Raw genomic sequence first — 18,544 nt, 5'->3', positions numbered from 1 at the left:
AATGAGGTACCCCCTTCTTTTCACTGCTGGAGGATTGTCAGAAGAAACATACTGGCAGGTAAAGACTTTCACCACCTCCCAACATCAATGAGGCCACCCCTCTTTGTTGTCAGTGGAGGCCATGTCGGGGGCCAGTAATCTCATTCCTGCTCAGCAATAATGAGGAGTTTCATGGGTGTTGTTATAGCCCAATGGGGCTTCTTGCCTGCCACACAGAAAAGCCAATACACTGTGACAGTGGTGTTGCATCAGAGAAAGAATTTTATCTCAAAGCAGCTGAGTGAGAGGACAGGAGATATTTCTCAAATCTGCCTCCCCAAGAGCTCAGAGGCTAGGGTTTTAAAGGATAATTTGGCAGGCTGGGTGCTAGGGAATTAGTGCTGCTGATTGTTTGGGGATGAAATCATAGGATTGTTGGAACTGTCTTCATGTACTGAGTCAGATTCTGGGTGGATGTCACAGGACCAGTTTAGTCAGTTCCTTGTTATAACTCATGGGTCCAAGTGGTATAAGTCAGTTTGCTAGAGTGCAAAAGTTTAAAAACACTCAAAGACCAGTCTTAGGTTTACAATAGTGATATTATCTATAGGAGAAATTGGTCAAGTTACAAATCTTGGAACCTCTGGCTATATGACTCTGAGCAGTAAGCAAGCTAGGGAACAATGGCTGATCGTTGCGTATGCATAGGTCTTAGCATAATTCAGTCCCTTCTCTGTAATTCTAACCTTGTGGGCTTTCATTAGTTTTACAAAGGCAGTTTTAGTCCCTGAACAAGGAGGGGGCTATTATCATCTTTGCTTTAGGGTTTAATTATAAACTAAATTCCTCCTCTGGTTAGCTTGGCCTATGCCCAAGAATGAGCAAAGGCATTTAGCTGGTGAGGTTAGAAGCAAGATGGAGTCAGCTGTGTTAGATTTCTCTCATGGTTATAATTTTTCAAAGGTGGTTTCAGTGTCAAGAGATGTCAAGTGGGAAAACTGGACTTCTATCCCTACCTAGCATTAATGAGGTGGCGAATCTCAATTTCAGCCTGAATGGTATCATGGGAAGCCAACTCAAATGAAGGTTTAAATAAAATTCAGGTTCTTATAATACTCATAATGTCAAAATTTTAGTAGAAAACCATTCATCATACCAAGAACCATTCTCAAACTGAACAAGAAATGATATCAAACAGATATCAACACTGATATGGATATGTTGGAATTATATGACAAGGATTTAAAAATAGCCATCATAAAAACGTTTCAGTGAAAAATTATGAAAATGTTTAAAATAAGTGAACAAATAGAAGAAATTCTCAATAAAGAAATAGATGACATGCATAAATAGGAGCCAAATAGAAAGTTTTAGAATTGAAAAATGCAATAACAAGTATAACACTCAGTGGAGGGACTAAACAGTGGAATGGATCAACAGGGTCAATGGTTGGGCTAAGCAGTGGAATTGAGGGAACAGAGGAAAACAATCAGAGAATGGGGAAATAGAACAGTGGAAATTATCTAGTCTTAACAACAGGGATTAGAAGAACTATTATAGATGGCAGAATTTTCTTCTTTTTAAAGACTGAGTAGTATTTCCATTATATACATATTGGATTATATATTATTATATGTATTATATATTATACAGTGCAGGGGGTGTGTGTGTATGCACACACACAAATATATTCATCCTTCACCCATTGATTGATACTTAGGTTGGTTCCATATCTTGACTATTGTGAATAATGCTGCAACGAACATGGGAGTGCAGATATCTCTTTAACATATTGATTTCAATTCCTTTGTATATATACATAGTAGTGGGCTTGTTGAATCATATGGTAATTCAATTTTTAACTTTTAAAGAAACTTCCATCCTGTTTTCCATAATGGCTGTCATAATTTACATTCCCAGTGCAAGGATTCCTGTTTCTTTATATTCTCTCCAACACTTGTTATCTTTCATCTTTTTGATAATAGCTGTCCTAACATGTATCAGGTGATATCTCATTGTGGATTTAAATAGCATTTCTCTGATGATTAGTGATTTTCAGCATTTCTTTCATATACCTGTTTGTCATTTGTGTCTTCTTTTGAGAAATGTCTATTCAGATTCTTTGCCCATTTTTTAAATCAGGTTACTTGTTTTCTTACTATTGAGTTGTTTGGGTTTTTTTTTTTTTTTTTTTTAGATGGAGTCTCGCTCTATCACCCAGGCTGGAGTTCAATGGCGTAATCTTGGCTCACTGCAACCTCCGCCTCCCGGGTTCAAGTCATTCTCCTGCCTCAGCCTTCCAAGTAACTGGGACTGCAGGCATATGCCACCATGCCCAGCTAATTTTTGTATTTTTAGTAGAGACGGGGCGTCCCTATGTTGGTCAGCTGGTCTCGAACCCCTGACCTCAAGTGATCCACCCGTCTCGGCCTCCCAAAGTGCTTGGATTACAGGCGTGAGCCACTGTGCCTGGCCAGTTGAGTTTTTACATACAGATGAACTTTGGAATTATTTTGTAACATTAAAGAAAAATCTAATGCATATATTTAGGGTATATTGTTTAATTTTTAAGTCAATATGGAGAAAATTATTCTTATTATATCATTTCATGTACAGAATAAATCTGAGAGAAAAAAATTCTGACTTACTTCTGAGTAATTTTGCTTGGCCTACAAAGGGGGTCTCTTTACTAAAGCTATTTCCATCCACCATTACAGAGAGATCTATTGGGTTTTTTTGGTTTGTTTCGCTTTTTTTGAGGGGACAACAATGACTGGGAAAAAATTTTCGACAGGCAGTGACACAACAAACCAGTTCATTTCCAAAATGCCTGAATATATAGGTATTAAGTTTTATGCTACATTATTTTTTTTACTTAGTCACAAAAGACTTACTTATCTGTAATGTTTAATTTTATATGTTAACTTGACTGAGTCACAGAATGTCCAGATACTTGGTTAAACATTTTTTTGGGTGGGTCTTTGAGGGTTTTTCTGGATGAGATTAACATTTGAATGAGTAAAGAAGATTGCTTTCCCTGATGTGAGTGGAACTCATTAAATACATTGGAGAAAAGAAAAAAAACAAAAGACCAAAGAAGAGAGAATTCCCGCTCTTTGCCTAACAGTCTTTGAGCTGGAACATTGGTCTTTTTAGACCTCTGGACTCAGACTGGAAATTTCACCATCAGCTCTCCTGGTTCTCAGGCCTTTGGAGTATGAATTTTGGGATTTTTCAGCCTCCATAATCACATGAGCCAATTCCTTATACATTTCTCTCTTTGTCCTTTCTCTCTCTGTTTTTCTCAGTCTCTGTCTTCCTCTGTCTCTGTATCTTTCTCTGTGTTTCTGTCTCTCTCTTTGCCATTCTCTCAATTTCAGTCTCTCTCTCTCTGTATGTATGTGTATATATATGACTACTTAACAACAGAATGGGCCTCCTGTGGTAATTATTGTTGTAGAGTTTGACTTTATTGAATGATTTAATAGGTATGTATTTAAAATAATTCTTCACTGGAGCAAACCCTCATAGAGTATTTATAATATTGGAAACTCTAGTTGACTCCATGGAAATATTCCTACATTGACATCATAAAGCTTTTTCAACTTATTTTTTTGTACTTTTAAGTGGAAAAGTCAACTTGGATGATTATGATCTCCATTTAAACATATGCCATTGAAGACTAACATGAATTTATAATGTTGAAATCCTAATAAAACCTTCAGCTTGAATTGAAATATTTTTCAGAGTCATGATTGATAGAATATTTATTTCCCCTTCTGTGTTTTGAAGATTTAGTGTACTCTCTACAGAACTGCTAAATATACATGTCCTTTAGTTCAATTCAATTCAGAGAGAACATGCTTTCCTTTTTTGTATGTTTGTGTACGTGCTACAGCTCATAATGACCATATTGAGGTTTGAAAATATTCATCCTTTTTAGTTTTACCAGGAAATACAAAGCTCTGTTGCTTTTAGCACTGAGTTAAAACTCCATCTAGAAAATGTCAAGCCTTCAGAGAAGTTATTTTGATGAAATGAGACAGGAGACTTGGCTTCCTAAATTATTTTGCCTTTTGCATACTTTTTCTTTCTTTACTCATTATTTGTTGGGTGTGGGTGACAATAATCTAAAACAAAGCATCTGGTTAGCATGTGACTTGCATCGCCAAATCTCTAAAACTAAAGGATATGTGATTCATTATTGTCTTCTTTTCTTTGAAGCAAACATTCTACATTTCTTTACTGGAAAAAAGTGCAACGCTATACTTTATGAAAATTAGAAAAAACGGGAGAGGATCTTGGGGTTTGACTGAACATAATAACCATCTAGACATAAGGAAAATACATATATCAATTATCAGAAAATAGATAAAACAGTTACACAATTGTCAAAGCAGGGATGAAAATGAGGAGAATTAGATGATCTGTAACAAAAATAAAACAATAATAGTAATAATACTAATCATTTATTGAACACTCATTATATGCTAGACACTGTGCTAGGCTAAATGTGAATTTTCTCATATATAATTTTCAGGGAAACCCTGTCATCCAGATACTATTATTATTATTATTATCATTTTTGAGTCTCAGAGAATGACTTACTCAAGGATGAAGTTTATTTGTAAAGTAACATTGGAATTAACAAAGCTGTAGAATATTAGAAGGAGGATAGATCTGATAGAAAATTTAGTCAAGTCCTAAAATAATGCCAACAATCTCAGTAGTTATAATCGCTAATATTTATTACCAATTATAATTGCTAATAGTTATTCACTAATATTATTTATTGTGTGCTTATTATGTGTCTTTATGGTCATAGTGAGTCTATGAGCTAGGAACTATGTTCATTCTTATTTTACAGACAAGGAAATTAAGGCACTGAAAGATTAGATAAGTCTCTTAAGAATCAAAATCTTAGAGAATGTCCTTCAAAACATGATGACGTCACCTTTCCCAAATTCTGAACCAGCTGAGAAAGAAACTGAGATAGTCAGCTGAGGGGAAAATCAAAATATCACTTTATGAGCAACATATTAGAATGTGGCTTATTTCTGTGGGCAACTGGACCTCCGAAGAATGAACTTTAGGAATGGTTCTGCTTGCCTGGGCAGGCCTATCTAAATGGGGCTGTGAACTTGCAAGAAGGAGGACATGGTGGAGCTGAAGCTGACAAGCTCTCTTCTTGGTGGGCCCATTCCTGAGTGATAAAAAGGGTGGGCATTGGTCTTTGAGTGATCACTTTCTCCTACTAAATTCACTAGCCAGATATGCCATCCACCCACAGGGTTAAGTGAGGTGATGGAAAGAGGCCAGGAGGATGAAGCCAATGAAATATCTCCATGTAGAAGAGAACATCAAGAGTATAGAGAACAAATGTTTTCCCCAACAAGCTGCTTACTGGTGAAGCAGATCCACTCACAGATGTACACTGGCATTCCTTCTAGTATGTCAGTAAGATAATGTGTATAAAGCACCTCGTACATTGTGGCACTTGGAAGCACACAATAAATGGTAGTTGTTGATATTATTATCAATAAGGAGCTGTTGCCCTAGTGTTGGAGTCAGGCTTTTCTGACTTCTGATCTCACATGTTGAACCATGTATTGTTTCTCAAAGCGTGTCCATGGGAGGTAGTGTTTTTTCATCATATCTGCTAATGATCTTTCAACAGAGTAGCTTTCTCTTGTAATCAACTGCCTAAGATTGGACAAACGAGGCGCAGAAATATATAGTGTGAATCGATATCTTTCAGCGGCTGCACAGGGAGCCTCTGGACGTCACTCAGTGGGAAGGAGTCCCTTCTGTAGCGGCCCAGCAGCAGCTTTGGAAACTCAGGCTTTGTTCTTTCCAGATCGAGCTTAACCAGGTCTTGGGTAAAACAAAAATAATGTTTTTTCTTTTTTTTTTTTTTTTAAGCAAACTACTGCTTTGTCCATGAACACCTTGTCAACTTCAAAGATTCACTTCTGTTGGAAACAAACAGCATGAGCAGAAGGCTGCCAAGTTACAGAAAATTTGAAGGTTCTTGAAGATTCTTTGATGACAACAAGTACTTTTTCATTAATTTGAAAGGATATTTTATGAATAGCCAACAGTTCTAAGAAAAAAATGAAGTCAAAGATACTTTGATAAAACCTCATTTTTTCCGTGTGAATTTCTGAGGTGATGGACTTTAACTAAGCCATGAAGATTTTTAGGTGTTCGTGTGCGGGTGTGTGCATGAGAGAGACAGAGAGAGAGCAAGTGCGTGACAGCGGCTGGTATGGACGTCTGTATGCCTGATTTGCTTCTTCCGCTGCTCTCATTTATAAGGAGCTCACTATGTGCTAGGCACTGTACTATTTACCTGAATTATTTCATTTAAGATTTGTGACTTCTGCTACTGTCATTTTTAATGAGCTTACTGTGTGCTAGGCACTGTGCTATTTACCTGAATTATTTCACTTAAGACCTTGTCTATCTTTCTCACTCCTGTATCCCCAGTGTTTGGCACCGTGTCTTATGCATAGATACTTGGTAAATATTTGTTAGTTGTTGAATAAATGAAATAATAAGAATGGAAACTATTAGTCAATATGGAGGTATTAAACCAGTGATGTACAAGTTTTCTGATATTCTATAGTTTTCAATTCCTCCTCCTAGTTAAACAATGGACATTTATTGAGCACCTACTATGTGCCTGGAGATGTATAAAACTCTGAGGACATAGCTAAACAATTCACAATCTCCAGACTTGGAGATTCAACTTATTGCCCAGCATATGCCCATATTAACTGGTAAGTCTCTAATGTAATTAAAATCTCACAATTTATTTGATGCTTTCTCTATTAAACAGACTTGGCAGGGTGGCTTCTTGATGCTTGAAGTGCTGATAAATGCTGATTTTTAATGGTTTTCAATTGAAGAAGTGGTGATGACAACATCCCAAACGTAACTTTGTTCTTCCAAGAGGTAAGAAAAGCGACGTTCATCTATCTAATTTTACATTTTACCAACTAAGTCAAGCAATCAGAAATGGGCTTTACTTGTGTGGAACAAAAAGTATCTCAGAAGAAGGAAGAGAAGGAGGACAGCAGCAGCAGCAGCAGCAGGAGGAGGAGAAGGAGGAGGAAAAGAGGAACTATCCTTTATTATTTTTTAAGGCTCCACCTTGGTTCCAGGCATTATGCTGTCTACTTGACATGTTATCTTTAATTCCTAAAACATCCTGCAAGGTATGAATTATTATTCCAGTTTTGCAGATGAGGAAAACCAATATTGGAAAGGATACTTGCCTTGTCCTTGCCACACAGCCGTTAAGTAGTAGTGAGAGGTGACAGCATGCTGGCAGTCCTCACAGCCCTTGCGCGCTCTCGGCGCCTCCTCTGCCTGGTCTCCCACTTTGGTGGCACTTGAGGAGCCCTTCAGCCCACCGCTGCACTGTGGGAGCCCCTTCCTGGGCTGGCCAAGGCGGGAGCCGGCTCCCTCAGCTTGCAGGGAGTGTGGAGGGAGAGGTGCTAGCGGGAACCAGGGCTGAGCGCTGTGCTTGCAGGCTGGCTGGAGTTCCGGGTGGGCGTGGGCTTGGCAGGCCTCTCACTCAGAGCTGCTGGCCGGCCCTGCCGGCCCTGGGCAATGAGGGGCTTAGCACCCAGGCCAACGACTGCGGAGGGTGTACTGGGTCCCCCAGCAGTGCCAGCCCACCGGCGCTGCACTCGATTTCTCACAGGACCTTGGCTGCCTTCCTGCGGGGCAGGGCTCGGGACCTGCAGCCCGCCATACCTGAGCCTCCCACCCCCTCCGTGGGCTCCTGTGCTGCTGAGCCTCCCCGACGGACGCCACCCCCTGCCCCACGGCGCCCAGTCCCATCAACCACCCAAGGGCTGAGGAGTGCGAGCGCACAGCAGGACTGGCGGGCAGCTCAGCCTGCAGCCCCAGTGCATGATCCACTGGGTGAAGCCAGCTGGGCTCCTGAGTCTGGTGGAGATGTGGAGAACCTTTATGTCTAGCTCAGGGATTGTAAACACACCAATCAGCACCCTGTGTCTAGCTCGAGGTTTGTGGATGCACCAATCAACACTCTGTGTCTGGCTGCTCTGGTGGGGCCTTGGAGAAGCTTTATGTCCATACTCTGTATCTAACGGATCTGATGGGGACTTGGAGGACTTTTATGTCTAGCTCAGGGATGGTAAACGCACCAATCAGCACCCTGTCAGAACAGACCACTGGGATCTACCAACCAGCAGGACGTGGGTGGGGCCAGATAAGAGAATAAAAGCAGGCTGCCCGAGCCAGCAGTGGCAACCTGCTCGGGTCTCCTTCCGCACTGTAGCAGCTTTGTTCTTTCGCTCTTTGCAATAAATCTTGCTACTGCTCACTCTTTGGGTCTACCCTGCTTTTATGAGCTGTAACACTCACCGCGAAGGTCTGCAGCTTCACTCCTGAAGCCAGCGAGACCACGAGCCCACCAGGAGGAACGAACAACTCCAGACGCGCCGCCTTAAGAACTGTAACACTCACCGTGAAGGTCTGCAGCTTCACTCCTGAGCCAGCAAGACCATGAACCCACCAGAAGGAAGAAACTCCAAACACATCTGAACATTAGAAGGAACAAACTCCAGATGTGCCACCTTAAGAGCTGTAATAGGCCGGGCGCGGTGGCTCAAGCCTGTAATCCTAGCACTTTGGGAGGCCGAGGTGGGTGGATCACGAGGTCAGGAGTCCGAGACCACCCTGGCCAACATAGTGAAACCCTGTCTCTACTAAAAATACAAAAAAAAAATTAGCAGGGCGTGGTGGCGAGCACCTGTAGTCCCAGCTACTCGGGAGGCTGAGGCAGGAGAATGACATGAACCCGGGAGGCGGAGCTTGCAGTGAGCCTAGATGGTGCCACTGCACTCCAGCCTGGGGGACAGAGCCAGACTCTGACTCAAAAAAAAAAAAAAAAAAAAAGCTGTAACACTCACCGTGAGGGTCCGCAGCTTCATTCTTGATGTCAGTGAGACCAAGAACCCACCAATTCCGGACACAGTAGGAGCAGAGAACTCACACCAAGGTCTGGCTTCAAAAGCTTTGTCTTTCATCAGGCAGGGCTGCCCTAACTCTTGATCAATCAGCATATGATCAAGAACATTTTATATAATCTGAACTCCTTTTTATTTCATTCCTTTCTCAGAAGTCTCAAGACTATTAAATTCCTAACCTTCTTTGTTAGAAAGGTTGTAGCTAGACCAAAGCATCAGAAAAAAATTTAGATTATATCAAAGATGTATCTAATTTTCACTAAATTCTGAGTAGCTAAAAGTGTAGACGTTAAATTAATATTTTATAATACATTTCCAAGTATATAATGCATAATAAAACACATACATATTCCAAGCAGAGACTAGATGGGTACCTTATATTTTAGCTCACCATATTCAGCTCACATATTTTTAAATTTATCTCCAACTTCTAAAAATATGTCCTTTATTCCTTGATCTTAATCCTGTTTTTCATTCATAGGAAAGTGCTATTTTTATGGGCCAGTGAAGCTTATATACCATTGAGTGACATTTAGATACTACAGTTATTTCTGTGTGAGGAGAATTAACCTCTTCAAGAAGGAAACTCAGAGTCCTTCCCTCTGTCGCCAGGCCTATCGCAGAATATCTCCAGTTATGTTTTCTGTTGAGAGAGCACAGCCTTCAATAGTGTTTTAAAATTTAAATATGAAAAAGTTTTAAGAGTCAATGTAATATTTTGTTTGTTGAACCACTTTTGTATCACATTTTGTGACAGTTAATTAACAAATATGTTTTTATGTATAAATTAATTTTTATTAGAAATTAATGGTACTTGTGTCAGGATTGTGAAAGTATTGAGTGTGAAAGTATGTGAGCAAGTAAAAATTTCTGCAGTTGGAAACGAATGAAAAATATGCTGGAATATGTTTATGAAAAGGGAAGTATAGCTTTTACACTGATTTAAATTTTAAGGATCAGGTAACTGAGTTTGATTCTTTTTAAACATTGATTTGATTTTTACAATTTAGTTGTATTTTCAGTCCTGTCTCCAGTAATCGTTTTGTTTTCTTTCTTTCTTTTTTTAAGGAGAGCTCTCTGACTTTTTTTTTTTCTTCAGGCAGTGGCACACAGGCTTTTTAAATATACAGTTTTTCTTCCTTTATCTGCCATTCTCCTTTCTTCCCTCCTGCCCTTCTTGAAGCTTTATTCCTTGGTTCCTCTGCAACAATACATCTATTACTGATGGCTAAACAGACCAAGTATAAACAACACCGAGAATGTTCTGTTTGGCTTTTTTTTTTTTCTTTGGTCTTTTTTTAGTCTGGCCTTTGGCAAAGGTTCATGACAGTAAATTGCTGTATGAAAAATGTTAGTTTGGTCACTGATTGGTAATTGGGAGTGGACTTGAACGCATGGTGTTGGTTCAGATTTCCATAGTGAGGAGAGGTCACTGTCCCAATTGGAAAGAAATTAGCCTTGAGCTCCGGAGTCCTCTGCTGTCAGGACCTCCTGGGAGCGCTTTGTCTGCCTATTTACCTTTTGGTATCAATTTTATACATGTGATCACTAAGCTCTGTTTGAAAATGTGATATAATTGAGGTGGTAAGATTAACGAAATGGAAGGCAGAATGAGAAAAGTGAGAAAGATCAGTTTTGGTAGTGAAAACCCCAAAGGAAGCTTAAATCCAGCACGAACCAGATTTTCTTGTTGGTATTCAGCTTTTAGGTAAATGACAGAAGTAGGATGTTTGAAGCAAAGAGTGGAAGGAGATGATGGAAACAATCGTAATCATTAAAGCAAGAGACAAAAACAGCAGAATAGGCGAGTGGGCCTCTGTGTCAGGAGCAGGTGAGGCTAATATATCAGTTCCTGACAGTTGGATACATCAGGTTGCACAAATTACAGGCTTTTACCGAGAGAATTTTGGAGCAAGATTAAGGTTTTAATATGAATTCCTTCTGGTGACAATTATCAGTTAGACGGAACTGTGTTACACATTGTGAAAAGAGGGCACAGATCTCAGGTCACTGAATGCTCAGCCTTTTAGTTGTGCTTGGATCATCTTGTGTAGCAAAATGCACGGCTGATTTAAACGACAGAATGGAGGCAGACGTTTTTAGAGAAAGAAAGGGGAGGTGTGCGCAAGTTCTTTAGACTTTACTTTCGCGTAGGTATCATGGGAAAACAGATAGCTAGGCCGAAGAAACATGTACAAACAACACATTCTATTTACATCTGTGTCCTTTAAAAACACAATTACTTCACAATCAGTTATTCTTTTAGCAGGAGAATTTTGACATTGCCAGCTCCCCACCCCTCCAGATGACAAAAATAATCAGCTGCTTTCCTCAGTTTCGGTGATTAAGCATATGTGGAATTTTTCGATATGTTAAATTTTAATTTCTTTGTTGTGATTGTTTTTTGGCTTTGAAGCTTACTTTAAAGCATTTTGTATTTGATTTTCTAACAGTTTAACAGAGTATCTGTACCTTACAAGGAGACTAATCAAGTGAAAGATGTTGTATGAGAAATAGGAGAGGGCAGAAAATGGGGTAACCCATAGCTGATTTTCCTTATCATTGGAAGAACAAAAGGAATGACTTTAATGAAAAAGAAAAAAAAATAACAAAATAAATACCAGGCACGCTTAGAAATGGTGTTATGGGAATGTAGCCGTGTGTGTGTAGCCGTATGTGTATAGCCAAGTGTGTGTGTATGTGTGTGTAGCCGTGTGTGTGTGTGTGTGTGTGTGTGTGAAAGAGAGAGAGACAGAGAGAGAGATTGAGGGAGGGAGGTATTTTATGAGGATATTGTTGGCTTAAACATACGTGGTTTCAAGGACCCCAGGATTCCATTCTACCAGAGACTTTGTTCTAAAGTTTTCCTTTGTGCTCTTTTTGTTTAGTTGACTTATTTTCTTTTCTAGTTGGTTTCTTATAAGCCCTTCACAGTTTTTTAGTATTTTTCTGCACATGTACAGTAAGTAGGATATGTTCAGTGTGTTTTTGATTTTTTAAATGTTGAATTTAAGGTGGGCCTGGGAGCTTCCAGTCCTTGCTAATGAAGCTTAAGCTACATTTCCCACAGGGTTTCAGACATTGCGTTCTGGCATATGAGCCTCTAGGAATCAACTTGCATTGGGAAAAAGCTACTTCCCAATAAAGAGTCAGTGCTTCAAATGTGCTCTAAAAACAACATTCAATGCTCAGTGGTGAGGGTTAATGTAATGTCAGTCAGCTTTGTGACTTTCCTTACTACTTTCTTGCAAGTAAAATATTAGAAACATGAAACAGCTCTGTTTTGGTATGGATATAACGCAGCACCACACATAGGGGGAGTGGATATTTTTGTATCTTTGGACAGAACCCGGCATGGTTTGGTGTATCCAGGCATTCCAGAAAACAGCACAGCTGTGGCATATTCATGGTTCAGCCTCTCAGAAAGGACACAGTTCCCATGTGGACAAGACTAGGTTAGGGTAGCAGCCAGCTTCCAGGCCCAGCAAAACAAGCATTGGAGGCGCTACCATCTGTGAGAGATGTGCTTGGTACCTTTGGGAGTTCCATAAAACATCATTCTTGGCATAGAAGTCAGAGCTCTGATTGTCAAGAGGTTACATGATGCAGCAGCAGTTGATATAAGCCTTGGGGCAAATCAGCTCATAAGAGATTCAGTCCAATTGTTGGCCTAGCACCTTATAAGGCTTTGGTACTGCACAGTGTCTTCTGTGCCAGGGATGTCAGGCACCAGGCTGGGCCACATAGACTATAGACACAGATGCCACTAAAGAGAGTGGGGGCAGGGGAGGAGGAAAAGACAGATACCTGTGGTGGTTATGAAGGCTCAATTCTAAACCTATGCAACTTTTCCTGGGGACTGCTCAAAATAATTGGGGGTGAGCATGAGGTGGGGTAGTGATTAGGATGCTACATGTCAGGCAGTAATGGGTGAGCCCTAGGGTAAAAAATACTCTTTTTTTAAGTGTAATTTTACCACCATCTACCTCATTTTTTGTCTTCTCACTTCTGCTTCTACTGCTTATCAGCCTGGAAAGAAAGGCCCAGTGAAATATGTCATGTGCAACATTGATCACTTGGCATTACTTATATTTTGGGTGGAAACAGGCACAAAATCCCTTGCAGCTGGGCTACAGTATCAGGAACACTGAAAAAAAGTTACTGCTTCGAAGTTTTTAATTTCTTACATAGGACTCGCTTTCTGCCTTTGATACTACACTTGAGTCTAAATAAATATTTACTTAAATAACCAGTTAATAGATTTTTGGAAATATTTAAAAACATATTGCTCTGCAGTTTTCATCAAATTTGAGCACAATAGGGTGGAGAAAGTATCTTATTCACTATTTTTTCTTCCAAAGACTGGCATAATACCCAATGTTGGGTGTTGAGAGACCTTCAACTTTAGGCAGTATTTATTAATTTGATCCATATAAAACAAAAGCAACTTCTTATCTTTTTTTCAGGAGTTATAGTTTTGTTAGACTTAGAAATATTACTGAAATATTCTCCTTTAAATCGAAGAAGTCCTGTAAGATAAATTATTACTTAGAACATTATAACTTTGTCATAAAGATAGGATAAGAATTAACTAATTATTCTCTCTTTTCTGAAGACTGTTTCTCATGGCAGGGGAAGATCAAATATGAGATAGACAGTTGGACTGTTTGCTTTTTTGGCTCGAGAACAAGTGCTAATGTCTCGCAGGAGGCTAAGCAATGTTCACAAGCCATCCATGCTATAGTTTATTTTTATGACTTGCTGACATATGTTATGGGTAGTGGAATGGGATATCTTCTTTTTTCCCTGTGGCTTGTTAAGTATTTAAATGAGCAGACAAAACCATGCATCTCCTTTTTCCAGGAGCCCTGTGGGTCATGCTTTTTCATCTTTCTCCTTATTGAAATAGACAAGAATGGAAATGTTTGCAAATGGGGCTTACTTCCTAATTTAGCAAGCTTCAAAAAAGTGCTAACTTCTTTCTAAATATTTTCACAAAATACTCTTTACCCAGATTCATTTTCTCACTTCAGACTTTACAGGGCCACAGGCCCTATAAGAAGTTTGGTGATTTCCACTTCACCTACAATCACATGCTGTCATTCTCCTCTCTGATCCAAGTTATAAGTTGCTGACTTTCCTGTTCTAGAACTTAAGAATTAGGAAGAAAAAATTATAAAACCACTGTGAAAAAAATGTTCCCAAGTGAGTCGGTGTCAATTAAAGGGACTATCTGATGCAAATAGCACATCAGCACCAATTTTGTCATTTAAGAATTTTAAGATCAGAAGCAATTACATTCAATAGCACCTTGTTTTTATGTGTCTACCCTTCATAGCCTTGGCTAGTAAGCCTGCCTGCACCATAATTTACACTGACATCTAATTTCAGTGGATCTGCAGCAATCTAACAGAAGATGGAGATACTTAGAGGAGAGGAGTCCAACTTTATCACTGCAGACATAAAGATTCATTATTTCTGCCAATTTCAAAACTTTATAAATATGCTTTCTTCCTCTGTTTTGCATATCTCATTATTTGAATTAATTTATGTTTTAGGCAAATGAATCCTGCTTACAACTAGATGTTTAAACATTTTAGCTGGTTACAAAAAGCACCTAAGTATGGTAACTATGACAGTTAGAGTTTCTTCTATTTTAGAGAATTTGCTACAAGAAGAGCAAGCACTAAGTCTTTATTTACTTATTTATTCATTTGTTATTATTATTTAGACGAAGTCTTGCTCTGTCCCCAAGCTGGAGTGGAGTGGTGCAATCTCAGCTCACAGCAATCTCTGCTTCCCAGGTTCAAGCCATTCTCCTGCCTCAGCCTCCCAAGTAGCTGGCATTACAGGCGCATGCCACCATACCCAGCTAATTTTTGTATTTTTAGTAGAGAGGGGGTTTTACCATGTTGGTCAGGATGGTCTTGATCTCCTGACCTCGTGATCCACCCACCTCAGCCTCCCAAAGTGCTGGGACTACAGGCGTGAGCCCCTGGACCCAGCCCACACTAAGTCTTTTTTAAAAACGTGTAGTCACCGAGGAAGTTCTATTTTGTGGCACACACTATTTGGAATTTCCACCCAGCTCATTGCAGTATCCCCTTTTTGGGGAATGGCATTCGTACAAGGAAGGGAGCCTCTACAGGCCACCCGGGGCCCTGTGCCCACTGCCTTTATCGCTCTACTTGGTAATTAACTCAAGAAAGCAATTGGATTCCTTCCTGGGGAATTTTGAAATTGAAAGTAGAGGGAAAATTTCAGGCTTTTTCTGATGGTGAGGTTATCAGATAAGTGCCTTTGAAACTGAAGATTTCATGTTACTGAATATATGGAAGGAACAGGTATGGAGTAGATCAGAGATTCTCAACAGCAGTGCTATGAACACTTGGGGGCTAGAAAATTGCTTGTTGGCATGGGGTTAGGAGTGAGGGCTTATCTTGTGCATTATCGAATGTTTAGCAGCATCCAAGGCCTCTACCCATTAGATTCCAGTAGCATTCCCCAGCAGTGACAACCAAAAATGTCTCCAGACATTGCCAAATGTCCCTTGGAGGGTACTGTCTCCTAACTGAGATCCACCAAAGTAGAGGAAAACAAAGCTAAATGCATGGAGAGAAGCAGAAACTAGAAATGGCAGGAGCTTCTTACAGATATCGTCCCAAATACATTTGTCCTTTTGTTGTTTCTGAGCCTCAGATCTATTCCTAACCTTCCTATAGTTACATGAATTATATCAACCTTCTTCCAGTTGGCAGTTTTACCCCCATTTTTCTCCCTAAAAAATTCAGCTATGGTTCTGCCATTGGTAAACAGAATATTTCTGAGTGATATGATTTTAAATTATGGTAGATTAAGTTTATTTTAAAAGGCCATTTTTTTTCAGTAGGAAAAGATATAGATACTAGAGGTATATTCTTATTCATCAACTTTATTCCCAATTGAGGAATACTTAGAAGTTTTAAATAATTAATTAAAAAGGTAAGTGTGGGTGGGAGGGAATGGAGAGCAATTGTTTAATGGGTACAGAGTTTTAGTTTTGCAAGATGAAAAGAATTCTGTGGATAGATGGTGGTAATGATAGCACAACAATATGGATGTACTTAATGCCATGTAACTTTACATTGCAAACCACCATGGCACGTGTATACCTATGTAACAAAACTGCATGTTCTGCACGTGTACCCCAGAAATTAATGTATAATAGAAAAATAGTTAAGATGGTAAATTTTATGTTATGTGCGTATTACCAGGATAACAACAACAACAACAACAACAAAAAACCAAAAAAAACCAAAGGTAGGTGAAGGCAAGAGTAAAGGAAAGAAGAGGAAGATTGGGTTGGGCCAGGTTTGGGTTATGCATTTCTAATGAGCTTAATGGTTAGCAATTCATCTTGTAGCAGAGACACCACCCACAGTTTACAAAGCGGACAGCATTTTGCTTCTGCTTGAGATGTTATTATTCTTTCAGTAGTCACTTTTGAAGAAGATGTATTAAGGCACAGATGAAAACCTTCTGAATTATTTTTTGTCAGTTCTTTTGTGTTTTAAAGCTGCTTCAGGCTACCTTCAGACCTCTAGACCTGGTACTAAATACAGCAAAGCTCTCTTGTCCGTGTATGGATTTAACCCATATAGGATCCTACATCTTGAAATTCACACTTTGAAGATAAGTTTGTTTTTGTTTTTGATTTTCCTTTTTCTTCTCCAAAATGGTTTGTTTTCTCAATCCTAGGGATTGATCAGTTACAGCTAGAGGCACTTAAGGCTTTGTGTTTAGAACCCCCAAAATGGACACTTGTTCATCAGGGGTCCCTAGTGTAGAGAGTGAATTGATTCTGACCATGAAGGGAAAAGGATATCTACAGGCACAGATTAGTAAAAATGACCATTTCAGATAGGCAATGGGGCCAAGAAGCAAAGAGAATCTTGTAGAAATCCCATGCTGGAGGCAAGGTGCATGTCTCTTTCATTCTGAATTCTTCCTGAGAGTCCTTTCTCTGTTAATGTAACTTGAAAGTGAATTTATAATATCATCAGGTACATATTTTACAGATAAAACATAATACACAGATTCCTTGTTTTGAGTAGCTGATTAGAAACTATTTCTATTTAATAGAAATGAAAAAAAGTCCCTAAGTAAAGCTTTTTTTTTTCCAGGGTGGGATGAAGAGGCAGATTTATAAAGCCATAGAGTCCCTTAACTCCTTAATCATTTAGACAGGTAGTCAATTTTCTCAACAGAGGTCATCTTTTGCCCTTATATTTGTAGATGGGGTGGGGGATCAGGCAGTAAGGCCATAATCAAACTCTTTGCTCTAAGAGACGATGGATACAACACAAAATTTTTATAAAAGCAGAAAGTAAAGAAAAGAAAAACAAAAAGAAATACCCATTAGATATCCCAATCAAGTTAATCTTCCATAATATTTAACTGTATTACAAATAAAGGAACGGCTTGTGGACAACTGAAGAATTTTCCATGCGTACTTTAAACCATAGTTATAAAATATTCTGTATTTTTCTTGTCATCCATATTAAATATCCAAGGCTTGAAAAAATGATTGAGGCCTTATTGTTATAAATATCTTCTAAACTGAGAATTCCCTAGTGCACGTTTTTCTAAGAAATTTTAGGATATGCTAGATGCTCTGTTATCTCGTTGAATAGATGGGACACAGTATCACATCTCAGGTGGTGTGGCCAAATTCTCAGTGCTGCTTATTTGTTTTCATATCCACTGCCTTTTCTTATGATTTGAGGTGGTGTGAAATTTTGGTTAGATGGTAAATTGGTTGCTTTTGAGGGTCAGGGTGTACTTCTTGGAGTTTTGTCTTAGTTGTAAAAGTCCTTCAAATATGTTTACAAGGGAGAAGATGTATATTTTATGAAAAAAATATAGAAATCTGTTTGTATAAGTTCAAATACATTTCTGCATAAAAGCTTGATGAGGTCAGAAGAATTTAAACTTTTGTTGGACAGTGGGCACCTTTGAGAATCTAGGAAAATTATGTAATTTATCTTACAAACCTGGACACTTGGAGTGGGTAAGTGGGGTTCAGTGAACAATTACACTGAGAGAACAGACACAAACGAGATTTATCTTGGGAAAACTGGGGGATATTATCATTTTAAGAATTGGGAACAGTGTGCTCATGTCTGCACACTACTTCTGTTTTATACATCACTTTGCGGAGTTCACATCTTCATATTAAGAAAGCTTGGATTAGATGCATTCATCCAACATTTATTTGTTTTCTGTCTACTTTGTCCTAGGCACTATTTTTAGGCACTGGAGATACAGCACTGCACAAAACTGAAATATTTCCGCCCTCATGGGATTTATATTCTACTGTGGTAGTCTTAACAACATGGGAGTTAGTCTGACAATGCAGAATTCTAAAAATGGTACCCAAGATTCTTATCTCCTGGCTATTCAATCAGACACAAATCTAGGTACTGCTGTGAAGGGACTTTGCAGATGTAGTTAAGGTTAAGAACTTCAAAATAGAGGGAGTGGCCTGAATTACCCAGGTGGGTCCAATCTAACCACTTGAG

Source organism: Hylobates moloch, unplaced genomic scaffold (assembly GCF_009828535.3).
Source record: "Hylobates moloch isolate HMO894 unplaced genomic scaffold, HMol_V3 SCAFFOLD_2, whole genome shotgun sequence".
Taxonomy (NCBI): Eukaryota; Metazoa; Chordata; class Mammalia; order Primates; family Hylobatidae; genus Hylobates; species Hylobates moloch.
This window is presented reverse-complemented; position numbering follows the sequence as displayed.